This window comes from Epinephelus lanceolatus, chromosome 8, assembly GCF_041903045.1.
Source record: "Epinephelus lanceolatus isolate andai-2023 chromosome 8, ASM4190304v1, whole genome shotgun sequence".
NCBI classification, from domain to species: domain Eukaryota; kingdom Metazoa; phylum Chordata; class Actinopteri; order Perciformes; family Serranidae; genus Epinephelus; species Epinephelus lanceolatus.
The window spans coordinates 9,885,477-9,910,040 of NC_135741.1; the positions used below are offsets into that span (position 1 = coordinate 9,885,477).

At 42.7% G+C, this 24,564-nt stretch overlaps 1 protein-coding gene across 1 annotated transcript in view; it reads right to left on the minus strand.

Annotated features, from left to right (window-relative positions):
- The window catches only part of plxna2 (plexin A2), a 274,068-nt gene extending 257,646 nt beyond the window's left edge, over positions 1-16,422 (minus strand). Inside the window, exon 1 of the mRNA XM_033629173.2 lies at positions 15,852-16,422. The gene's annotated coding sequence lies outside the window, so the exon portion shown is untranslated. The remainder of the gene's footprint in view (positions 1-15,851) is intronic.
- Between the last annotated feature and the right edge of the window lie 8,142 nt (positions 16,423-24,564).

Here is a 24,564-nt window from a genome sequence, read left to right on the forward strand (position 1 = left end):
ACACTCATTTTCACAGGCCACAGGCTCCTGAATCTGTCCCCTGCTCTGCTGTAGATATAACACAGAGATAGTCAGGCCATCCATATTCCTCAGACAGACACTGGAGAGCATCCATTATATGTGGCCACCGAGCCTCATACAACTGTCCGTCAGTATTCTTCTTGTACTACATCTTGATATAGGCACCCGGCGGAGAGGCCTCTCTGGAAAGCATGTCATCGATGTAATCACACACACTTGCATGCGCATAAGTAGGTCTAGTGGGGGGAAAAAACATTGACATTCATAGCAGGAATTGTCTAAATCCAGCTCTGGTAATTCTTACAATGCTTTGACTGCGCATCATGTAAAATGTTGGGCAAGAGAAATACATGTATAAAGGGCTTAAGTGTAACAGCGCTCACATTGAGTATCCAGCGTTGCCTTAGTCACCAGATCGCATTTACAAGCATAGCCTCCCTCTCCCTCTGAAGCCGAATGCAGCAGTTGCTTTCTGAGCATTAAGTTTGATCAAAGACTAATCTCTGCTAGTAAGATGATTAAAATTAGCATCTGCTTCATTGTTAAGGAAGTGAGGCAGGCTGGGACCAGATCCCATAGTGCAAAAAGACAGAGTGAGAGAGACAAAAAGACCCGACAGCCAAAAAGAGAGAGGCGAGAGAAAGAGCAATAAAGAGGGGAGAGAGGAAAAGCGCAATATCAAGAGAGAAAAAAAAAGAGAGCAATAAAGAACATGAACAGACAGAGAAATAATAACTGGAAATAAATCAAAGAAAAGAGCATTCCCATGCTTGGTCAGTATGACCAATGCCAAAATCCAGGCGATCTGGATTCCTCAGTGGCAGCTTTTACCTCGCATTAACTTTTTCCTTAGACCGCACACATAGATGATGAAGCTGGGGGAGAGACGCTGTGGCTTGACTGCTTTAAAAGCGATCATACCGGGCCACGGGTTTAGTGAGGCAGTAAAATGAGGCTTGGGCAAGCAAGCCAGCACCCTCTCCATCCAATTGAGAGATGTAACTGAAACCTCTCCATGATAAGTGTGCTGTGGCAGAGGATGGGATGAAATTGATGCTCACGTTAGAGTCAGCATAAACACAGCAGTGGGCAGCCCGAGTATTTCCTCCTATCACCACATTATGTCGTTTCTTAGTCGAAGGGGGAGATGGGGGCAAAACACGGGGTCGGGAACTTGGCAGTCACCCTTTCAGCCAAACAAAACAGCCCTGCTGCTGCTGTTCCTCCGCACACTGCATCAGCAGAAGGCAAAACATATAATCATACTCCAGCAAAAAAAGTGCAATAACAGGAAAGAGAAAAACGATAAAATCGACTATTTGCTACCCTCGAGAAAATGTAACGAAGGGGGGAAAAAAAGCCCCATTCAGCATTTCATCAGTAACATAAATAGGAGCAGCTGGGGCAGACTAACATGCTGAAGTGGGCTAATTAGGACACTTGGTGGTTGGTTCACTGCTGTTTCAGTCTGCCTGGGACTGACTCTGAGTCAATGAGAGAGTTTTCCCATTAGTCTGGAGTATTACGCTTCCACACGCACCTAGATCATCTACAGGCCTATACTGGGCAGGGCTAGTTAGTCAGCGATTCCCAAGTTGTCTTTCACTGACCCTGGTGTCACCGAATTACACCTCTGGCTGGCACACTGCGCCCTTGACTTCTATGAAAACAGTTTGCCTTCCTGTTCCGACCCTCCCTTCCAGCTTCCTCTCCTGTTCCCGTCTAACTCAGTGTCACGAGTAAAGAAAACTCAGACCTCCCTGTTTCTTCCTCTGCTTTGTACCAGAGGCTCAGTGCATTCTCACAGCCAGCTCTTTAAAGGGACAGTTCATGCCAAAATCAAAAATACATATTTTTCCTCTTACCTGTAGTGCTGTTTTTCAGTCTAGATTGTTTTGGTGAGTTGCTGAGTGTTGGAGATATCAGCCACAGGGATGTCAACCTTCTCTTCAATATAATGGAACTAGATGTCACTCAGCTTGTGGTGCTCAAAGTGCCAAAAAACACATTTGAAAATTCAACAGCAATGTCTCTTTCCAGAAATCATGACCCAGTTACTCAAGATAATACACAGACTTTGTTGTGAGCAGTTCCATTTAGGAACTATTTTCTTTCTACTGAACTACACCTGACAACTGTATCACTGCACAGAAGGAAGTGTGCATCTACTGCTAGCTCACCTAGCACCACAAAGCTAGCTAACGTTACAGCTCAGCCGCGGAGGACGCCATTAATGTTCAATATCTGTCACAAGAATGAGTTTCTTGTCCATGAGTAGATGCACACTTCCTTGGTACTGTTTTCTTTCAACCAAATACACCTGCCAATCATATCACCACACAGAAGGAAGCGTGCATCTACTCATGAACGAGAGGCTGATGAACAATTTCACGCAGGAATTATTTTCTTTCTACCAAACTACACCCATCAACTGCTTACATCTAATACTGTCATGAGCACAAGCCTCTTGTTCATGAGTAGATGCACGCTTTCTTCTGCGTGCTGATATAGTTGTCAATTGTTAGGTAGAAAGAAAACAGTTCCATAGAAGCGTGCATCTACTCATGAAAAAGAGACTCATGACAGTACAAGATGTCGACATTAAAAGTGTCCTCCTTGCCCGAGCTGTAACGTTAGCTAGCTCAGTGGTGCTAGGTGAGCTAGCAGTAGATGCACACTTCCTTCTGCGCAGTGATACGGTTGGAGGTGTAGTTCAGTAGAAAGAAAATAGTTCCTACATGGAACTCCTCACAACAAGGCCTGTGGATTATCTTGAGTAACCGGGTCATGATTTCTGGAAAGAGACATTGATGTTGAGTTTTTTAAAAGTCGTTCTCGGCACTTTGAGCACCACAAGCTGAGTGCCATCTAGTTCCATTATATTGAAGAGAAGGCAGACATCTGTACGGCTGATATCTCCAACACTCTGCAACTCACACCAAAACAATTGAGACTGATAAATAGCACTACAGGTAAAGAGGAAAAGACGTGTTTTGATTTGGGGGTGAACTGTCCCTTTAAGTCCTACTGAATGGCCGCTGACCTTGATCAGTCATAAGCTCAACATATGAGCCTGCAGTAGCAATATGATCATTTGTCTTTAGCAGGTGTTAAATGTGGCTTTCATTTTAGAGGTCGCTCATATGAATCCAATATTTACATTCTTCGGAAAATTATTCTCCCATCTACAACTGAAATGGAGTATCAATTGTATAATCTCCCTCAAAGTAATCTTGTGGATGAGAGCTCTCAGTGTTACTCAGTGTTTCAGTTAAATAGTCATACACCTTGGCTACTAATGCACTTTAAATAGTGCCGTTATTCTGCAGCTAATTCCTCTCCGTCTCCTTTAATTTAAACACTTCCCTAGTAAAGACCCTTTATTGCCAAACGTTACAAGCGGCTCAGATATCGCATAATGTTAGAAACAGGTTTCTTTTGTGGCTCTCGCACTGTTATAAAGCAACTGCACTGGAATAATGGCCCCTGCAGTAAAATCTGTCTGGCTGTCCTTCAGTCGACAGTTTTGCTCTCTTCTCTTCACCGTCCTTATTATGATTGGTTGCGTCAAAGAGCAGTGTACAAAGAGAGGCGGGGTTGTTTACCTTGACATAGAGCTACTGTACATGTTCAGCGCCTCAGGGAGTCAGACAGGCAGGCAGACATGCAGCATTTCAGCTTTTCAGACCTTAAGCCATTGAAGCAACTCACGCTTTGTACGACACAACCCATGAGCTCTGTAGCCTTGGCAAAACAAACAAAGGCAAGGTGTCCTTTATCGGGCTTGTCAATGTCTGCACTCAAGGAATCCATGAAGGATTTACACTGTGGTGAGAAGAAGCGTGTGTGTGTGCGCTGACATGAATAAGAATGTGCTAATGTGTACTTTACACTGGACCTATTCAACAGTTGCCCAGCAGCCTGTCCTCATTTTTATTTTCTAATGTTCTTCTCTGTCTCAGGATGCACAGCTGAATGCGGGCTCAGGTCCCAAAACGCAGGTGAATGTGAAAATGTGCTGACATTTCCCAGCATCTAAGCCACATGCCAGTCCCCTCTGGCATCCCTCCACCCAGCTCACTCTCACCGTTTCTCACTCTTCCACTCCCCCAAATAAACAGGAGAGAGCGAAGAGAGGAAGCAGGAGAAAGGGAGGAGTGTGGACGCGGAGGAGATTACACAGTATACTGTTAATCACCAGCTTTAGAAAAAAAAAACAAAGAACAAACCATTTACTGTAGCCTTCGAAAAAGAGATGACTAAAACAAATGCCTAATTGTGCTGATCTTCTCCTCAGTGATATGTGAAATTTGTTTGCAAATAAAAACATTCATTAAAACCCTGCAAAAGCAAATTGTTTATATTCAACATTATGTTCACACAAAAAAAATAGCGCCTGAAACATTGTGCATGCATTGTAATAAAATGCAAATTTCCCTCACCTATTCACCCCTGTCAGGTTGAACATGTTCTCTGTGAAATGTGGGGGAGGGCTCGCAGCAAGTAGAGGCAATGAGGCTTGTGCAAAGTACTTAACAGTAAACATTGTACCTACAAGCTCAGAGATGCCTTCTGCAATGAGGGAAAAAAATCTCCTTAATTCCCAGATTTACCCTCCCTGCAAGATGAACATGGAAACAAAGGTGTGTCAGGTAAAGTCGAGGCTGCAGTTAACATGGCAAATATCCTTTGAATGCACCTTCTGTGTGGATCAGCTTGTTAACAGCATTAGCTCCCGTAGTGTAAATCCCTAACTGTTGCAGATTAAGACAAGAAAGGATGCTCATTCATTGCTTTCAAGTACAAACCTGCCCAGTCCCCTGCCTTCCTCACCCCCCCCCCCTTCTTTTACCTCTGCCTCCCTCAGGCAGGCAAATGTTTCAGCGCAGTCATATTTAATCAACATCTTCACGGACAACACAAGGATTTAAAGTCCTCTGCTGCAAAAGGCTCGACTGTCACACTCTGAATAAGTGTCTAAGAAACCCTGATTCATTCTCCTTAAACACCACAGAAAAGACAATGCGTCTGACCTACATTGCAGCTGATGTGTGAGGACGTAGTGATTTTTGATTATTCGTTTTTGCATGGCGTGATATCGCATCATGTCACTTAGTCTCTCTTAATGATTTTCCCGTCTGTCTAATGCAGGGTACATGAAGACGCTGCTGTCATGTTTCACATTTCATTGGCTGCGACAGAGGCAGAATAATGCGTCTGTCTGGGCGAGCTCCCGCTGTTCCACTGAGTACATAGAGTGTTTCCCTTTGATAGGAAGGGGCAGTAGGAAGTAAGAGCACTGAAACAACAACATCTGACTTCCCCTTTACGATAGATTCATCTTGATAATGTTTGGCTGGCAGGAACAAATATCAGTCATTTGCCAAGCACACTGTTACTGTAGCTCAATTTAGTTTGTACAGGGTGATTCACAATGGCCGTTTTGTTGATATCGTTTGATAAGACGGGCTCCCAGAAATGCATCCAGGGGAAAACAGGATTTATTGTTCCTCTGTATCCCACACATTCCACAAAGACCTATGTTTATGGTGAGCAAAGCTATAATCTTAAAGGTCGGGCCGAGGTCAGAATCAACAACAAAAGCAATTACATTTATAAAGTGTTATTAACAGTTTAGCCCCAAGCGTGCCAGAGAGCAGCTACACATCCAAACAGACTCTGTGTGGGTTTTATGACAAGCTGGCTCACTTTTTAAGTACCTTTCATCCCTTTTATCCCACTGGCTTCTATGCGTGGATCAGAGTCATGTATTCATGCATAAACATAACTGTAGTCCCAGGGGAGAGTTCGTTTCCCCCGGCCTGGACACTATAAATCACCTTGGGCCAAAGTAAAGAGTCTGGAGTAGCAGGACTGGCGGCAGGAGCTTTAGACCAAACTTTTCATGACACATCCAAGATCCTTCCTTCCAGGGCCTAGAGATATGACCTGTGAAAAACACTGCAGTATTTTTAGGCTATATCAAAATAATACAGTATATATGTTGATATTCTGAAATCACCTCTAAACTGTAGGCTGCTGTACTACTAAACTAGCAAAGAAACTACTGTCACAGTAAAGTTGAATAAAGAAGCTACTGATATTTAATAAGGGTAAATAAAGTCCTTTTACAATAAAGTTAAATATGTTACTGTTACAATAAAGTTAAATAAAGTACTGTTACATTAAAGATAAGTTACTGTCACAATAAAGATAAGCTACTGTTATAATAAAGTTAAATAAGTTACTGTTATAATAAAGTTACATGATGTCCTTTTACAATAAAGTTAAATAAAGTACTGTTACAATAAATTTAAATAAAGTACTGTTACAATAAATAAGTTACTGTTACAATAAAGTTAAATAAGTTACTGTTATAATAAAGTTACATGAAGTCCTTTTACAATAAAGTTAAATAATTACTGTTCCAATAAAGTTAAATAAAGTACTGTTACAATAAAGATAAGTTACTGTTACAACAAAGTTAAATAAGTTACTGTTATAATAAAGTTGCATGAAGTCCTTTTACAATAAAGTTAAATAAAGAACTGTTACAATAAATAAGTTACTGTTACAATAAAGTTAAATAAAGTACTGTTACAATAAATAAGTTACTGTTACAATAAAGTTAAATAATTACTGTTCCAATAAAGTTAAATAAAGTACTGTTACAATAAAGATAAGTTACTGTTACAACAAAGTTAAATAAGTTACTGTTATAATAAAGTTAAATAAAGTGCTGTTACAATGAAGATAAGTTACTGTTACAACAAAGTTAAATAAGTTACTGTTATAATAAAGTTAAATAAAGTACTGTTATAATAAAGTTACATGAAGTTCTTTTACAATAAAGTTAAATAAAGTACTGTTATAATAAAGTTACATGAAGTCCTTTTACAATGAAGTTAAATAAAGTACAGTTATAATAAAGTTAAATAAGTTACTGTTATAATAAAGTTACATGAAGTCCTTTTACAATAAAGTTAAATAAAGTACTGTTACAATAAAGTTAAGTTACTGTTACAACAAAGTTAAATAAGTTACTGTTATAATAAAGTTATTTGAAGTCATTTTACAATAAAGTTAAATAAAGTACTGTTATAATAAAGTTAAATTAAGTCAATTTACGATACAGTTAAATAAAGTACTGTTACAATGGAGTTTAATAAAGTTTAATAAAAGGTAAATAATGTCCTGTTACAATAAAGTTAAATAAAGTACTGTTACAAGGAGTCAAATAACGTAGAATGAAGTTAAATAAAGTCCTGCACAATAAAGGTAAATAAATCATGTTACAAATTTAAATACAGTAGTAACAAAAAGTTAAATAAAAATACTGTCTTAATAATAAAGTTAAATAATGAACTGTAATATAGTAAAATAAATTAAGTTATGTTAAAAAGAGTTAAATAAAGTACTGTTATAATAAAGTTAAGCAAAATACTGAAGTGGTGATGTTTTTGCTGATATGATATAGTATATAATTCATCCCACAGGGAATAAGCTGGGATATATTGAGCATAATCAATATATCTCCCACCTCTATTTCCCTCCCAGTAACTGCCTCCCTGATGAGGCATCCAAGTTAAAACTATATGGACCTCCCATGTTTATAAGTCACATATGCAGTTCAGTGAGCAGCAGCAGAGTCACTCAGCATAACTGTTTGCCTTTATGCTTCTATCAACATCGCAGGGAAGTAAGACACCACAGCGGGCCACACTCTATGTTTTGAAGTTGTGGGAGTTTCGAGGTCTTTCATCATCAATTTGGCTCAATTTACTGTGGTCTACAACAGTGGAAAAAGTTTATCAAGAGTGTGTGTGTGTGTGTGTGTGTGTGTGTGTGCGAGAGAGAGAAGGAAGATAGAAGAGGAAGGGGGAGGACTTTTCCAGACAGGATTTTCTGTTTGCTATCTCACTAAAGAATCAATTTGGAAGGCCATATTTCCCCTTTTCTTTTCTTCTCCTCTCGTCTGAGGGTTGAGGATGAGTTTAGGCTTCTGCCTCACACTGTGAAGAGTCTTCCACCCAGATAAGGCCACGAGTCACTGCAAAATAGTAACAATGACGAGAGCATAGGAGCAGGTATCTACATGCCAGTGAGCCTTGCAGCAAAAACAGGTTTGAGCTTTGTCCTCAGTGGCGCCTCCAAAGAGGGAGTGCATAGGGGCCATGACCCCTCCACTGGCCCCCCCGGCAAAAAAAAATATTGGAGGCTGACATTACAGTCTTTCAGAGGCAGTGACATGCTCATTTTTAAGCTAGCGTAAAGGTAGTGGTATGTTGTGAAACAAGACAACCAAAGGCATCCATTGGAACCAACCACATCAGCATACCTTGTTGGGGAGGGGTTAAATAATGCTCCAGATTAGGCTAATTTTTGTTGAGGGACAAACTGGCATGGTCACTTTCAAAGGGGTCCCTCCATGGCTGGATTATGAGACAGGGGGCCCCTGGGCACAGACATGCAGAAGGCCCCACCACCTCTCCTACATAGGAGCAAGAAACAATTGAAGTTGTTCAGCCACTTACTGTTGTGGTTTTGCATCTCTTTAGTCATTTTGTGTCTCTTTGTAGTCACTTTGTGCATCTCTGTAGTCACTCTGTCTCTCTGTAGTCACTTTGTGTCTCTTTGAAGTCACTTTGTGTCTATTTGAAGTCACTTTGTGTCTATTTGTAGTCACCTTGTCTCTGTAGTCACTCTGTGTCTCTCTGTAGTCACGTTGTGTCTCTTTGAAGTCACTTTGTGTCTATTTGTAGTCATTTTGTGTCTCTCTGTAGTCATTTTGTGTCGCTTTGTAGTCATTTTGTGTCTCTCTGTAGTCATTTTGTCTCTTTGTAGTCATTTTGTGTCTCTGTAGTAATTTTGTGTCACTTGGTGGTCATCTAGTGTCTTTTTAATCATTTTCTGTCTCTTTGTAGTCATGTTGCATCTCTTTGTAGTCATTTTGCATCTCCTTGTAGTCATGTTGTGTCTCTTTGTAGTCATGTTGCATCTCTTTGTAGTCATTTTGCGTCTCCTTGTAGTCATGTTGTGTCTCCTTGTAGTCATGTTGTGTCTCTTTGTAGTCATGTTGCATCTCTTTGTAGTCATTTTGCGTCTCCTTGTAGTCATGTTGTGTCTCCTTGTAGTCATGTTGTGTCTCTTTGTAGTCTTTTTGTGTCTCTCTGTAGTCATATTGTGTGTCTTTGTAGTCATTTTGTGTCTCTTAGTGGTTGTTTTTCCCTTTTTTGTAGTGATATGAGTGTCTTTGTGTCTCTTTGCAGCTGTTTTGCATCTCTTTATAGTCTTTGTGTGTCTCTTTATGGTCATTTTGAGTCCCTCCCTCTTCGAGTGACCTGAAGCCCCATAACACTTTGGGCCCCTGGGCCTGTGCCCAGTAGGCCCGTTCAGTTATCCATCCATGGGTCCCTCTCTTGAACTCTCACCTCAAGATATCTGAATGAAAATAGGTTCTATGGGTATCCATTTATCTGTAAACTCCAGAAGGCTTGTTTCCAGTAATATTTTGTTCCTTATAATCAATGCACTACTTCAAATTAAAGCTGAAGAACAATGAATCACTTCACATGTATAGACACATAACACTGACTGGTACATTGTTTTCAACAAGCCTGTATACTTCAATAGCATAGTCAAATTCCTGAAATTCAGTTAAGGCTTTTGGTTTTGGTGTGACACCCCAAGATTTTCAGCGGCCCCATCTGGCCACCCCTTTAAGAAAATTCTGGGGGCACCACTGTTTGTGTTGCCTACATCCCCAAGACGAAATTCAGTGTAAAACCAGTAAGTATAGGGAGAATTAAGTTAATGTAAATATAGTAACTTACTGGATTTTACCATTCCTGGGCAAATAGTACCAGGAGTCAATCTTGTAAGAAAATTACACACTGCTTTGAAATGGCTGAGAGAGCTAATGGCCGTAATAGCCCCCCTTGAGTTGAAAAGAAGTCCTAGTTGTATGCTAATTTGGTGGCGGTGTACAGTATACAGTGGAAGGATAAAGCTGACATTGGCCGGGCTCCCCTATGGCACATGAGCAGACTAGACAAGCAATGTCTGCACCCCTTTTCCTGCAGTAACCATGGCGACAGTGGCAGGCCGGGGCATCCTCATCACCAGGGGGCAGTGTGGGCAGCGCAGCATGGTGTTGCCCTCGCTGCCTACCCTGGTGCCTCATCTTCCACACAGGCAGCACACACTCGCACACAAAAGACACATGTGCCACGCAGTCAAACAAAAATAAATTAAAATGGACACAAACAAACGCAGCCAAGCACAAATTACACACACACACACACACACACACACACACACACACACTGTCATCTGCTCCTGACAGCTGCCCCTTGGCGTCTAACACAAACCCCCTCCCACTCTGCTTCTCTCTCCCGCTCCTTTTTTGTTGCTCACTTATTGTCAAGTTTCCACCAAACAAAAAAACGGCACATCCTCCCATGACACCAGCTAATTGATTATTGATGGTGCCGGGCTAAACTGACTTATATTCAAACGGATGTGAAAAGAGAAAATGGTTGAGACAATGCATTCAGTGCCTTTCATGAAAATGAAGTCGAGGCATTTGTATGTAAAGCTCGAGGTCTTTCTTCCCCCTCTCTTTTTGTTGTTGTTGCTTTGATAAGCTGCTCAGGCTGCAGTGGGCAGCCTTGAGGGCTATGGCGAATGAGGGGAAGCGGTGTAGGTAGCGTCCTGGAAACAAGCTACCAGCTGACAGTGTTTGTAGAGGGGAAAAAAAAAAAAATCATAACAGCCCTCATGGCTTGCTGGGGTGAGAGTCTGACTTCCAACCGGTGTGAAGATCAGTGACAAACAAACAGCCAGACTTGTTATTCTGCGGCTCCCCATGCCAGGATTGCTGCCCTTATCGCTGGCATCGCGTAATTTTGTTACACGTGGTAAAAATATAGGATGGCTTGTGACAGCAGGGATCAGATAAAGAGTGAGAGCGCCTGGGCAGGGGAATGTGGAGATGGGGCTGAATGCCTAAACAGGCTGTTGTGCGAGGGGGAGAGACTGATGATTGTGGCAGGCAGATTGAGGCACTAAAGAATGGCAGAGGCGAGGGATCCTGTCCCGTGGAAATGTGTCATGAAGGCAGTTCCATTAACATCTTAATAAAGGCTTCCCAGGCCCTGGAGAGCCCTCGTGAGCTGACTGCCTTCTCCACTCGCATTGGGGCCCAGAGCCGCTCTCGCAGCATGTCAACGAGAGAACATTTAAGTTCTGCCAGTATTGCATTGTGAGGGTGTTACGCTTCCCAAAGGAGTAGCCTAAATGCCTACCCGCAAACATGCTCCACTAAATTCCTTTATTCCCCTTTGCCTCTACTTTCATTTACTGTCCATTTCTCCATCTGTTGGATTCAGCAGCCCTACAAAAGGCTTTGTTTCAGCAAGCTGGCAAGCCTCTGGGACAGCAGAGTGCACACTGGGGTTCATTGCTAACTTGCTGCCATCAATAGAGAGAGCAGGATCTGGACCGGCCACGGTTGCGTCTGGCAGAGGGACGACTGTTAACCGTTCCCCGATGGACCTCTGATGAGACTGACTGGAGCCTGTCTGGGAGCTGCGGACACACACACAGCTTTCTTGCAAAAAAAGAAAAAGCATCTTGACAGAGATGTGGAAAAGAAACTCTGTGAAAAGGCCTATCAGAGTAAAACAATCCAAGCTCAGTAAACAGCAGGAAAGGTGCCTCTTTTTTTCTGTCAAGTAATCACAGCCTTTAAAAAAAAAACAGAAAGTACAGTCTCCCTGTGTATCATGAAAAATGAAATGCAAAGGAGTGGCATTGATTTTTGCACTCTGTGCTATGTGTTGCTCATACTGGGCAAGCTGCTACTTAACAATGTAGTGGCCTGTAGTCATCAATTTAAAACGGTTTCAACGATTCAATAAGTCACTGAAGGCAACGCGCACGACTACTCAAGATGATGAAAACGGCTACAGCAGCATGACTAGACCATTAAATGTAGTCCTGTGGTGTTTTCTAACATCTGCGATTGTGTGGGGATTATCAAAGAGTAATGCTCTATCTTAAGATCTATATGCTTATAGCATCAAGGGAATGGCTTTACAAGAGGATACGCAACATTGGATTTTACTATTTGGCACAGAGCAGAGGGACAGATGCATCAAAACAACATTTTTACCAAATGTATTCAGGCGCACAGTGTAAGCCCAGACATGAAAAATCATCTGCTTCTTCATGAAAGAGATCTAACGTTCGTCTATGTAATGGAGAGAGTCTGAAAATCAATATGCTTTGCTTTCTAACTTAAGCTATCATGTTGGACACTCTCCAAACACCAGTTCCCAATTTTAGCCTGATACCTGCCCCATATGATTTTCAGACTCCCTGCAACAAAGTTTCGTATCATGTTACTCCAGATGCAGAGAGACAGACTTCTCACTTCCTACACTCCTGAATCAACATATCAGCAGACTGCTTCCTCTACAACCAACAACAGCTTAAAACGAGCGTTTGTTAGGATAATCATCACCTAGAGAGACTATCTCTGCCGCTTGAAGCGTAAGCGACAGGTAGAAAAACTCTTGCTGTGTACAATTATCCCGAGTAGAGACTGCGAGCACAGGAGGATGTAAACGAAGCCGCCTGCCGCGTGGAGGTTGTGATCTTCACTGACGCCGGAGCCCTCTCAGACTTAAATGTTCTACCCGGCTGCACTCCACTTGATCAATGTCACCACAGATCCAGATCTCCCTTATGTCAATCCTCACACGTGCGTGCTCGCCATAAACGCAGATCCCAGGCGCACAAACATGCGCATAACAAGGCTGAGCGAGTGGAGCGTGTGTGTTTGGGTCAGAGAGATTGAGATCTGTGTTGTGACAGCTGGACAGTTGAGAGGTTCAGATAAACAGCCTACAGTGAGGGGAAGACGGGAGGCCAATTGCATTAAAACAAACACTCACTCGCTGTTTGTTCACTCCAGCAGATAGCGAAGGGAGGACCTATATCTGTGGGAGAATGAGTCAGTGAACTCACAAAAGCACCATTATCTGCATGTGTTGCCATGTGTGTGCATGTGTGCGAGCAAAAGACAGTTGGGATGGTGGGGGTTGCTGTAGGGAGGGGAGGTGGGGGTTCAGAATACACAGCCGCTGAGTGCGTTTGCAGTATTCACTCATTAAGAAATAGGTCAAGGATTCTGCCTGCATGCTCAACGACTTGTCAAAATCTCTCAAGCTAAACTGTGGTGAGTCTGGCTGCCTTAAGGGGGGAATCCAGAGAGGAGCAAGCAGTGTGCTGCGTGAAGGCTGGTGGTGACACAGCACACAAAAAGGCAGCAACTCATTCAGCAGCAAATCAGGCAGTTAGAAATTTGGTAGTAATGTCATCGTAGTAGCTGCGTGGTGTAATCAGGAGGCACTGAGTGGACTGGCCTTCACAATTAACTCAGCTCGTCACTTGGGCTCTTTGCTGCTCATCAACAGAGGACGCTCTTGAGCCATGTGCGCCAATCTGCAGAGTTTGTCGCACACAGATGCTGACAGTGGCGGTGGTAGCTATGGCGATAGGCAGTCTTGTACAGAGGGTGCATTAGACGCTCTTAAAACAATCCACAGGGTGCATTCGAGGGCCGATTCCTCTTTAGAGCACAGATTTCACAGTCAGAGAGTTGCTCATGTGTGCACACAAAAATAGCTATTTTTAAAGTCAACATGAAATATTTGGAGTGAAGACCAGATCCTGCACAACCCTGAGTTATATATATTTATCTTGTGTTTGAGCACAGCCGAAAACAACCATGAATGCAAGACCTGAATATTTTCCCCCGGGGGAAACAGACTTATGCAAATCAGCCCGACATCAGAAATACTAAGAACAGAGTACCTCTCTGACCACACAGCTGCACCCTAAATCCAATCAAAAATATCGCAGCCCCCTACGGAGAGGTGAAGTGGAGAAGCAGTGGCAGAGAAACATCAACCGTTACTCCACAAAGCTCGACCTAAGTTTGTCCAGCCGAGGCAATTTCTCTCCAGCTCGGCGAGGTTAACCTTATTGATTGGACGTATGTGTGATGTTGTGCTTCTCGAAAGGCTTTTTCTTGGACGGCGTGCCTTCAAAGGCATCACTTGAAAGCGATTCATTGAGCAGAATCCTTAACATCTTTGCTCATATCCTCCATTATTTAAAAAGAGAGCAAAACCGGCTGCGATCCGTTGCTTTCAGAAGAAACTGAGACGATCAACAGCAGCTTTGAAAATATTCTGAACAGCAATTCTCTTGTATGAGCTCGCCTTCAAAAGAACGAGTTAGCAGCAATAAACCGGTGTCACGTAAGGTTACTGTAAATGATGGATATACATTTGAAGCAAAGCAGAGCTAATAGAAGTGTTTAAAACTGCCATACAACAGCTGCTGAATAGCCAGCCGGTCAGAGGAGCTGATTGCTCAGCGGCAGCACCACACTATCAGCGAATGTGTGTTTTTTTTCCATTAGATTGGAGTTAATTAGGTGAATATAATCAGCATGTGATAATCAAGCCAATGCTGAGTGCTGGTTTGTTCTTCCAAAGGCAGCAATTTCCACCCTGGTGGCTGCTTTGGGGTCAAACTGCTGTTTCACTTTGAGATGGATATTAAAATAATGATGTGAATGGGTCACGCTTCACATGCACGTTAAAAAAAAAAAAAAAAGCAGTGATCTCACCAAGAAAGAACGGGTTTTGATTGCACCAGCAGAGGGATTAATATGCTCCCCGTCAGCCGTGGCAGATGTAAGTTATTTTCATGCAAATGTAAGGCAATTTTCTACTTAAGACAACATTTATTTTCTTTAGAGTCATTGTCACGGGTGCTCGCCGGAGCGCTGGCAGTCTGACAGAGAATGAAGATTTGTAGGTGCATCTGCTGAATTGGGACAGATGAGAGTCTAGAGTCGATGTGGAGTCCTAAATTGATGCCAGTTGGCGACAATACACCAGATTGTTGTTGATTCTAACCACTTGAGGCGAGGGAAATGTTCACATGTGTCAGATTGGTGACCTTGTGAAACCAAATCAGTGTATATATTTTAGTGCATGTAAAAAGTAGGATGATAATCAGCTCTGACTACTGACCGAGGGCTCACTTGTTGCAGTGACAGCATGTCCAGATCTGTCGCCTCCAACTAGTCAAATACATCTTAAAAAAATATTAAGTTGTCTATAAATACAAATCCTGTGACACTGAACAGAAGGGCACGCATCATTTTGAAATTACAATCAAGGTCAGCAAATCAAAATCACAAGACAGTCTCACACTGAGAGGAATCCAAGCACCAAGACACTAGAAATAACTCCACTAACTTCATTAAATACTCCACTATAAGGTCTGACAGACACAAAGCAGCAGCAGCTCTGATGCAAACTGGAAGCATCACCTCTGTGAGGCAGATTGTAACTCACTGACACCGGTGCATGAGGAGGCAGCTCAGCTCTAATGAATGAGAATAGAGGATAAATGATAGTAAAGGATCCAGAGCAACACCTGTGCGTAAAGCCTGCTGGAGCTGGAGGTGCAATGATCTTATATGCACAAACAGCGCGCGGGTGGGGGGGGGGTTGTAAACCATAATATTTTACGGCCACACATCAGCATTCATTTAAGTGTGAGCTGTGGTGATGAAATATTAAACCCGGGCTGCTACCTTCTCACAGCCCGCAGCCTAAATAAAATGAAACATGAAAATGCCTGTGTCCAGTTGTCTCTCCGCAGTGTGGGAAATTACAGAACACTGTGTGTGTGTGTGTTGTGTGGGATTCAAATATTTGCACATTTAAGCCGTAGTCACTCACCTCTTCATTTAAACTGGATCTCCCGGTCCTCCTGTCCCCCCTCCAGCTGTCTGTCTGTCTTCAGGCTTTAACTGACGCGCTACACTCACATCCACAGTCCAACCAAAAAATGTTTCCAAATGCTGTGTGTGGACCAAGCTTCGTTTCTCGGTGATGCTTCTGCAGCCTTTACATTCACTAGTTCCTCCGGTACATGTGGCTACGGAACCTGTTCAGCGGCGGCGGTGGCGTCATTCATTCAAAACCTTCATCGCGGCGAGTGATCGCAGATTCGGTGCGTAAACTTGGCAGCAGAGCCTCCAGCATCTGAGCTGACCTCCTGATGGGACTTTACTACAGCGTGTCAGAGACGGCACATTCCTTCAGTTCGGGGTTCAGCGTCCTCCCGGTGCTGCTCTGCACAAGGTTAGATGAAGAAGCCGCGGTCAGGCTTTGCCATCATCATCGTCCGTCCGGCCGGTGTGTGTGTGAGTGTGTGTTTCGCAGCGTCGCTTCAGACCCGCAGCGTTGCTTTCTCACAGGGCTCTGCCGGACTGACATAGATTAGCGGCTCCATCAGTGTACAGTAGTGTGTGTACGCCGCCACCGGCACACTGCGCGTTTAAACCCAGCCCCCTCACACTCCGGCTCATTATGGTGTTAACTGTTTCCGCCCAAAGAAAAACATTAATAATGGATACGTTAAAGAAACATTTGTGCTGAATTCAGAGACTTGGAGCAACATTTAGGACTATATATATACAGGGAAGACATATTTTCTAACACTGCTATATTTTTGTGTGTCTTCAACAAAGTGCTTCAAATGCAAAGCACCAACCCTCACATCTAAAAAATGAATTAAAATCACCACCTTACCAAAAAGATGCCCTTAGTTCCTCACATACTTACTATACTCCACAGTTTAGATAACTCTCTGTAGAAGGATTCACACACATAATAACACACTTTGTTCTATCACTCCATTTGGAAGTCTTTATAAGTGACTATATTGACTTAATATTGACACTTGGCAACTGGATATTGCATTACATTATGAAAAGAAAATGTTCTTACCCATCAGAGTTTTGCCTGCGCAGCACACACTGAAGCCACTCAGTGACACTCTTCCATCCAACTCTGTTTCTGTAAGAATACTGCCATCTATAGACCAAAGCTGAGATGTATCTGCCCAGAAACATCCCTCTCCCCCTCTCTCTTCTTTTTGCATTTCTGCTTTTCTCTGCTCTCTAGTTTTGGATCAGTATCCTCTCCCTCATTCTCTCCGGCTCAAAGATGTATGTATAACACCTCTTAATACAAGAGGACCCAAGCAGCTCAATACTGCTCCAACTCTGGGGATGTCAATCACAAAAACACTGAGTTTCAGATCCTTAAAGTTGTACCTAGAATTTGCCGCGCTGTCAGTGACACAGTGGGCTACATCTGCTTTTTGTCTCTTGCTTTGACAGAGTGTCTGTAGGTATCAGACACTTAGGGTGCTTTCACACCTGCCCTGTTTGGTTCGGTTCAATCAAACTCAAGTTCGTCTGCCCCCTCAGTGCGGTCGGGTGTGCACCAAAACACCCACACCAAGACTGTCTTGAAGAGGTGGTCTCTGTTCAGTTACAAACGAACTCTAGTGCGGTTCATTTGTGGTGAGAATGTGTTCCGACCTGGATCTGAACCAACTGCAGTCACATGACACGTTGTTTGGGTTAAACATGAGCATGTTACAGTCTGTCAGTTTTCTAGTTGGAGCCGCGCCTATGGTTTGACTAAAATGAACAATGACAGCAATATAGTCCACGATGAGCAGCGCTAAAATCAACCTGCGTAGTTGTCCCTCCATTGTGACATTAGAAAGTGTCACATTTATCTTGCAAGTGTACTCTTCTTCAATGTTCATTTGATCTGGTCCGCTTGTAAATGCTGCCGTGAGAACATGAACCAACTCTAGGCAATTATACAACTTTGGAACAAAATGAGTCCCTGATTCAGACCAAAGCAAAACAACTCTAGGTCTGAAAGCACCCTTACACTAATGTTAAATTTTAGCCAAATTTAAGATGAACTTTTGGACAAATCATCTTTCTTACACAAGCATTCCAGGTAAGTATAAGGTAAGTCATATATATATCCTCCTGAGACCCTGTGTCCTCATATGAGGACATCACATTTTGGGTTCACTTAACCTTAAACTTCATTCTACTCAACTTAGACCCGTTGTCCTCGTTCATGGACACGCGGAGCGCCAAGAAGACAATCAAACTTGACTATCTAGAGAGGTAAAAGTCGTAACAAAGTTTCTGTCAGTGAACATGCCGAAGGATCATTTGTACAATACAGTAATCCATGTAAAAACAAGATGGCAGCCATCTCTGCCAAGTCATTCTGCAGCCGATCCTGACACAAAAGTGGACAAATCATCCACAGAGGTCTTTTCCTCTCCAAACCAACAGACCAGATGACTGTAACCTCTAAAAACATAGAATAAACTAGTTTCATGTTACAAATCAGTGCATCTCTGATGTAGTTTGGCATCTCGGAGATTGGCGGCTCACCCACAACATGCTATTGTGTGCTCCCCATTTTTCTCTGAGTCTGTTTTTGGATTGTCCATTCTGGGCTACCCTAGAAACATGGCAATGCATCATTGCAATCTCCATAAACGAAGACCCGCTCCCTATGTAGATATAAACAGCTCATTCAAGGGTAAGGAGAACCCAACAATTCATATTTTCAGTTCATTATACACTAAAGAAAATTATATTACATCATAGTTCTGCCAATATATCCCCCTACATCCTACACACTGGACCTCTAAGACTATTTAAAGACTATTAAGGCCTTAAATTATTTATAAAATTGGATTTTAGGTATTTTAAGACTTAAGGACCTGCAGACAAAGCTGAAGGTTCATGTTACTTGTGCTGTGCATACCTATACATTGCATTCATTTCAATTGGAAGGCACCCAAAAAGCACTTGTCTATCATTCTTTTCATTTCTATCCATACATGATAAATCTTTGAGGAATGATCTCAGTTATTTGTTGCCAAGTGCTGACTTATAGCTTTTATTTTTATATGACTTGGACTGGATCCCATTGTTCCACATACTATATATAATACGTGTGTTTTTCTACTCCAATGATAGAATGACATTGAAATAGTTATACAACGTATCAACACCAACCCCTTATCTTCTTGCATCTGTGCCCTCGGTGGGTTATGACAAAAAGTAGGCTATCCACATTCTCTGATGCATCAATAATGCAGAGTGGGGAAAAGGGAGCCAGTGTCTGCCATCAAAAGTATTGCAAAACTGCCAGGAGGAAGAAGATGTGGAACAACCAGTGTAAGTACACTAAAAGCACAGCGCCCACTTAAAGACAGGGTCAATAGCTGGAGGGTGTCCATATTGGAATTCCACCGCACTACCTCTCAAATGGATCTTAGTCAACCCTGGGCGGCAGGGGTAATCAAATACAGACTTTTTCAATCCATTACTCACGGCCCTGTTTGGAGCAGCCCTGTTTGGAACAAGCTGTGATTTGTTTGATTGGAACATAACTCAATTCATATTGAAAGAACACAGAACTGTCTGGAACAGGTTTTGCCCGTTTTGTGCAGAGAGAAATGATAGATTAACCCATTTTGTGAGGTGAAGCTTGGTTATTACACACAGTACAATTCTATCAGTCATGTTTCACTGTAGGACACGTATCGAGTGATGGAGGCTGGTTGCAGATTTTGTAGCAGTGGAAAAGAAAAGACGAGTAGATTGTTTGAAATAGGACGAATATGTGGCTTTAAATATTAACATTTTTAGGAAGAGATACGGGAGAATGGTACGGACTGTGGCTGGAATGAGCCTTTGATTCATTATATGGAACATTCATGTCATGGGATTACATTTCTTAAACTTGTTAAAATTTGATTCTCTTTTCAATCACTGCTCAGTCCCCAGAAGAAAATGTTGGCAGCATACGTTCCTGCAAACCATGCACACGTTACATTTCTGCGTTTCATACGTATCATGTCAGTGTGTCGCAGTATATGAGCTGACTTTGTCAATGGAGAGTGGTGTTCTGGGTTTTGGGGCCTAATGGCTGTGTTTCAAGCGGCTTTTCAGGAACCAAACGGCATGAAAAACAGTTGCTTTTTACCAAGACATCTACGCGTTTCCTGCCAGGATAGAACCACAAAACGGCAGAGACATCACTATGTTTCCTGCTGGAGTTGTGCCTCAAAAAGTGGTTGTTCTTTACCGAAACATTGCTGTGTTTCCTGTCGGGATAGTGCCATGAAAAGTGGTTGTTTTTTACAGAGACGTCACTATTTTCCACTAGAGTAGTGCCTCAAAGAGCAGTTATTTTTCACTAAGACACTACTACATGTCCTGCCGGGATAGTGCCACCGATTCAGAGACATCACTGCGTTTGCTGCTGAAATAGTGTCACAAAAAGTGGTTGTTTTGTAGTGAGACATTGCTGCCTTTCCTGCCAGGATAGAACCACAAAAAGGCAGAGACATTGCTGTGTTTCCCACCAGAGTAGAGCATCGAAAAGCAGTTATTTTTTACGAAGACACTACTACATTTCCTGCCAGGATAGCGCCACAAGAAGTGGTTGTTTTTAAAGAAACATCACTTTGTTTCCTGCCAGGATAGCGCCACAAATAGACCGAGACATCACTGCATTTGCCGCTGAAATAGTGCCACAAAAAGCGGTTGTTTGTAGCGAGACATTGCTGCCTTTCCTGCCGGGATAGCGCCACAAATAGGAAGAGACATCACTGTGTTTTCCACTACAGTAGTACCTCAAAAAGCAGTTATTTTTCCCTATGACACATCTACATTTCCTACCAGGATTGTGCCATGAAAAGTGGTTGCTTTTTACCGAGACACTGCTGTGTTTCCTGCCGTGATAGCACCACAAAAAGGCAGAGACCTTGTGATGTTTCCCACTGATGTAGTGCCTCGAAAAGCAATTGTTTTTCACTATGATACTATTACATTTCCTGCCAGGAATGTGCCTTGAAAAGCGGGTATATTAAGCCCAAACATGATAATTTCCTTAACATAACTGAGTAGTTTTTGTGCCTAAACCTCACCACATTTTAGTTTCAACAACGATTTGTTGTAACAAATCTGTGGTTGCAACATTCACCCTGACGGCTGGATTGTCAATCAACATGCACAAATATCATGTGACAGGCAATCCAACAGGAAAATATCCATACTTGCGTGCCTGTGTATCATGCTCCATGTCTGTGCTCCTTCAAGCGCCTTCATTTTATGCAAAGACACAGTGTTTGCTTCTTGATGTGTTCACAGATGCACCTCTTGTCACAGACCTTCATCTGAGTCCTGTCTCTTACGTACAGTAGCAGACGGCTGAGTCAAGATGATCCAGGTTCTCAGTGGTATAACTCAGCCACTTCCAGTCTTGGCACCTTCCCACCTCGGATCTGAAATCAAAGCACACATCATTGGTCATTAGGGTGTTGTCAGATAAGCACACCGTTGGCCACTTTATATCTGTGTTTACATTTGGAATCTGACCCGGTAGATTGAGAGTGTTTCTGTAAGGAGTGAAGCAGGATTCAAAGCCCACAGTGGGTGAGAAGGTTAATTGCTAGAATTATGATTGTGTGATGTGCACTACCTACTGTTTATCTCCGGATGTACGGAGGGCGGCTGGGTGCATGCAAAGAGGGGGAGTGATGCTGCAAGGCATGTGCGACGGGAGATAGAGAGAGGTAATTCGTGGCAAAGCACAAAGCTTATTTGTTGGAAGATCAGTTCAGTGAGCAAATCAAACAGTGGTCAGGTGGAAGGGTTGTGCACAGTGCTGGGAATGAGGCTCCCAACGGTAATGTGGAGAGATGGCCGGCTGCATGGCTGCCGCTTGACCGTTTGCTGATCAAAGTGCTCGCACGCAGCGATTTCATACTAAGTTGGAAGGTTTCAAAGGGGCCTCTAGTGATGCCTTTAATTCTTTCTCCCTCCAGCCATGTTTGAAGATATCACGAGGGAATGTGGCAACCTGTCGACTCCACTGAAACTCCATTCCCTCTCTTCTCTGACCCGTGGAAGCAATCAGCCTGACTGGCGAGAAAAACAAATACCAGGAAACAATTAGATGAAAAACTAAACTGTCAATCTTATGCGTATGACGCCAATTATTTCTGTTCCAACAATAAACCACGTCAGTTATTACAGGGAACATTTAGGCTAACCTAATTATTTTTTCAACATTTATATGAAGGCTGCAGCTTTATTTTAGTAAATAAAGTATTCTACTGATTAATCAAGTAATCAGATAAAAAATACTTTTGCTTACACCATCTGGTATTTTGCTTTTTGGGGTATTTTATGCAGCACTGTGAGGGGAGTAAGGGTGTGTGTACGTGTGTGTGTGTGTGTGTGTGAAGGTAGGTAGTTGAGGCTGCAATTTGTTCAGATATGTCTTGCAGCTTGCCCATAGGGCGACGATGACAGTGAGCTAACGTGTACCCTACCACTTGTCATTGCTACTACAGAAGGCCCACTTCTTAATTCATCTGTTTGGACAGTGGGAATAAAACACATATGACTTTGGGTGTTTTTTCTGTTCTGAATTTAAGTTTTTTACTTTGAGGCATTTGGGGCGCTTTGGCAAAAACACAAGGCACTCAGCAGCGCAAAAGCAGCGAGCAAAACACTTCACTCGCGTTGAAAACAATTACAAAAAGCTGCCTAGGCTGCTAAAATGCACTCTGTCTGATCAGGGCCTAACAGATTATACCTTGAAATATCTTTGGTCAAAATTAACATGCACATACAAACCTTATTACAAACATACATTATTTTTTCTTTGCATCCCGTACGTAATAACCAGAGTAAATTTATTTGCACTTGTCACTGCAGAGCTGTAAACAGGAAAGCCCAGAATGTGCAGTGTGTGTCTGGGGACTCAGATGTGTGTGGCATTTGAACCGGGTCCATTATGAAAGTCCACCCCCGCTACTTACTTCCCACTATCCACCTGTTAGAGTGGGTACCGGATACACACTCAAGAGGCTCTAGGGACTACCGCCATGCAATCAGCAATTGCACACACATACGCACTCTTACACACAGAAACTGATTCGTACAGGTGGCCTATTACATCAGTAATGGGCCACTGACGGAGCCTCGGCAGCCCACTACCATGTGATGATGATCGGCCAGTTTCTCTGTTCTACACTGAGGAGAAATATATCACACAGGAAAATATTAGAAGAGGGAGAGAGGTAAAATTAAATCTAACACCACTGCGCCCTTACTCAAGCTTTAGTCAACAAATTGCAACTATCTAGAGGACAGTGGCAGTCATATCAGAGCGATGATCTCAGTGAGTGTACGCTTTCATAGCTGTGATTTTGTTTTCTGTCCCCTCTTCAGGGAAAACAACCCACCCTCAAGTTCAATTGAACATAATGTGCCTGATCTGTGGCCCAAACGTGCGCGTCTCATCGGAGGCATCTCTTAAGCTTGTCAGGATCCGTCAGTGGAAAAACAAAATTAAAATAGCAATTAATTTCCACAGAGATGCAATCACAGGAGACGTGGTAATTGCAAGCTGCTCTGATATGTTTGCTGAGTGAGGCATTGTATTAAGTTGTTTCTTCTTTTTTTTATCATTATTATTATTTTGTCCTTGCTCTGAGGCATTTCCACGAGCCGCAGCCTTGTGCTGTAATCTCACACATCAGACTCGTGGCAACAAATCATGAACTCAGATGTCATCAGTATGGAAACATGGCACCTCGGAAATAGCATCAGAGACGGAGCGGGTGAGGGAGAGAGTGAGAGCAAGTGGCAAAAGTACAGATGGTCCATCTTTCAACACATCAGTGCCACAATTGAGCTGTCAGAGAAGATGAATAATGATGATATAAAAAAACAATTAAGTACTTTGTGCCCACAGCACTAAGTAATTTACACTCCTGCTGAACCGCAGGTGAGCAAAATGCAAAATACCTAACAAAACAAGCTCAGTTTATGTGTCATGCACAACCACCAACAGAGACACGGATGCTCACGACTACAGGACAGGGGATGGGAAGAAAATGAGCGAGGAAAAGAGCGAAACGGAAAAAATTATCAAAAGTCCTCTCACAATGCAAAGCACTTCCATTAGATAGGTGGCTGTTTTAATATGATGCTTATCAGAATGTGAATCTCAGGAAATTGCTGGCTATTTATTTTACTGGGGCTGCTCACTTTGCCTCAGCTCTTGATAAAGCATTTTGTTTTAATTAGACACATTTCCACACTCCTCCTGGGATGACCTCTTATTATGGTGAAGTGGGCCTGCTTAGCAGAGCAGAGCAGCCAGGAACGAGCTCCACCGTGCATCTCAATCATTCCTCATCCACACTCATCTCAGGGGCCCGGGACCAAATCAAAGGAGTCACTATTAAGCAGAACCAAATTGTTTAATGCAGTAATCTCCCGCATATTTTTCATTCCTTCCTCATTCGCAATTGGAAATGAGACATGGTGGAAAAAATATGATGCATTGTTTTGCATACTAATAAGGGACCTTGGATATGCTTATCCTTCACGGTTGTGGAGGATAGTTCCGCAACAATGAGAAACACATTTTCTGACTCACGAGTGTTACAGAGGAAATAAGACAATCGCTTTATCCGTAGTATCTGTAAAGAAGAGGAGGGAAAATCCCGACAACTGGCTGCGTTGGGTGG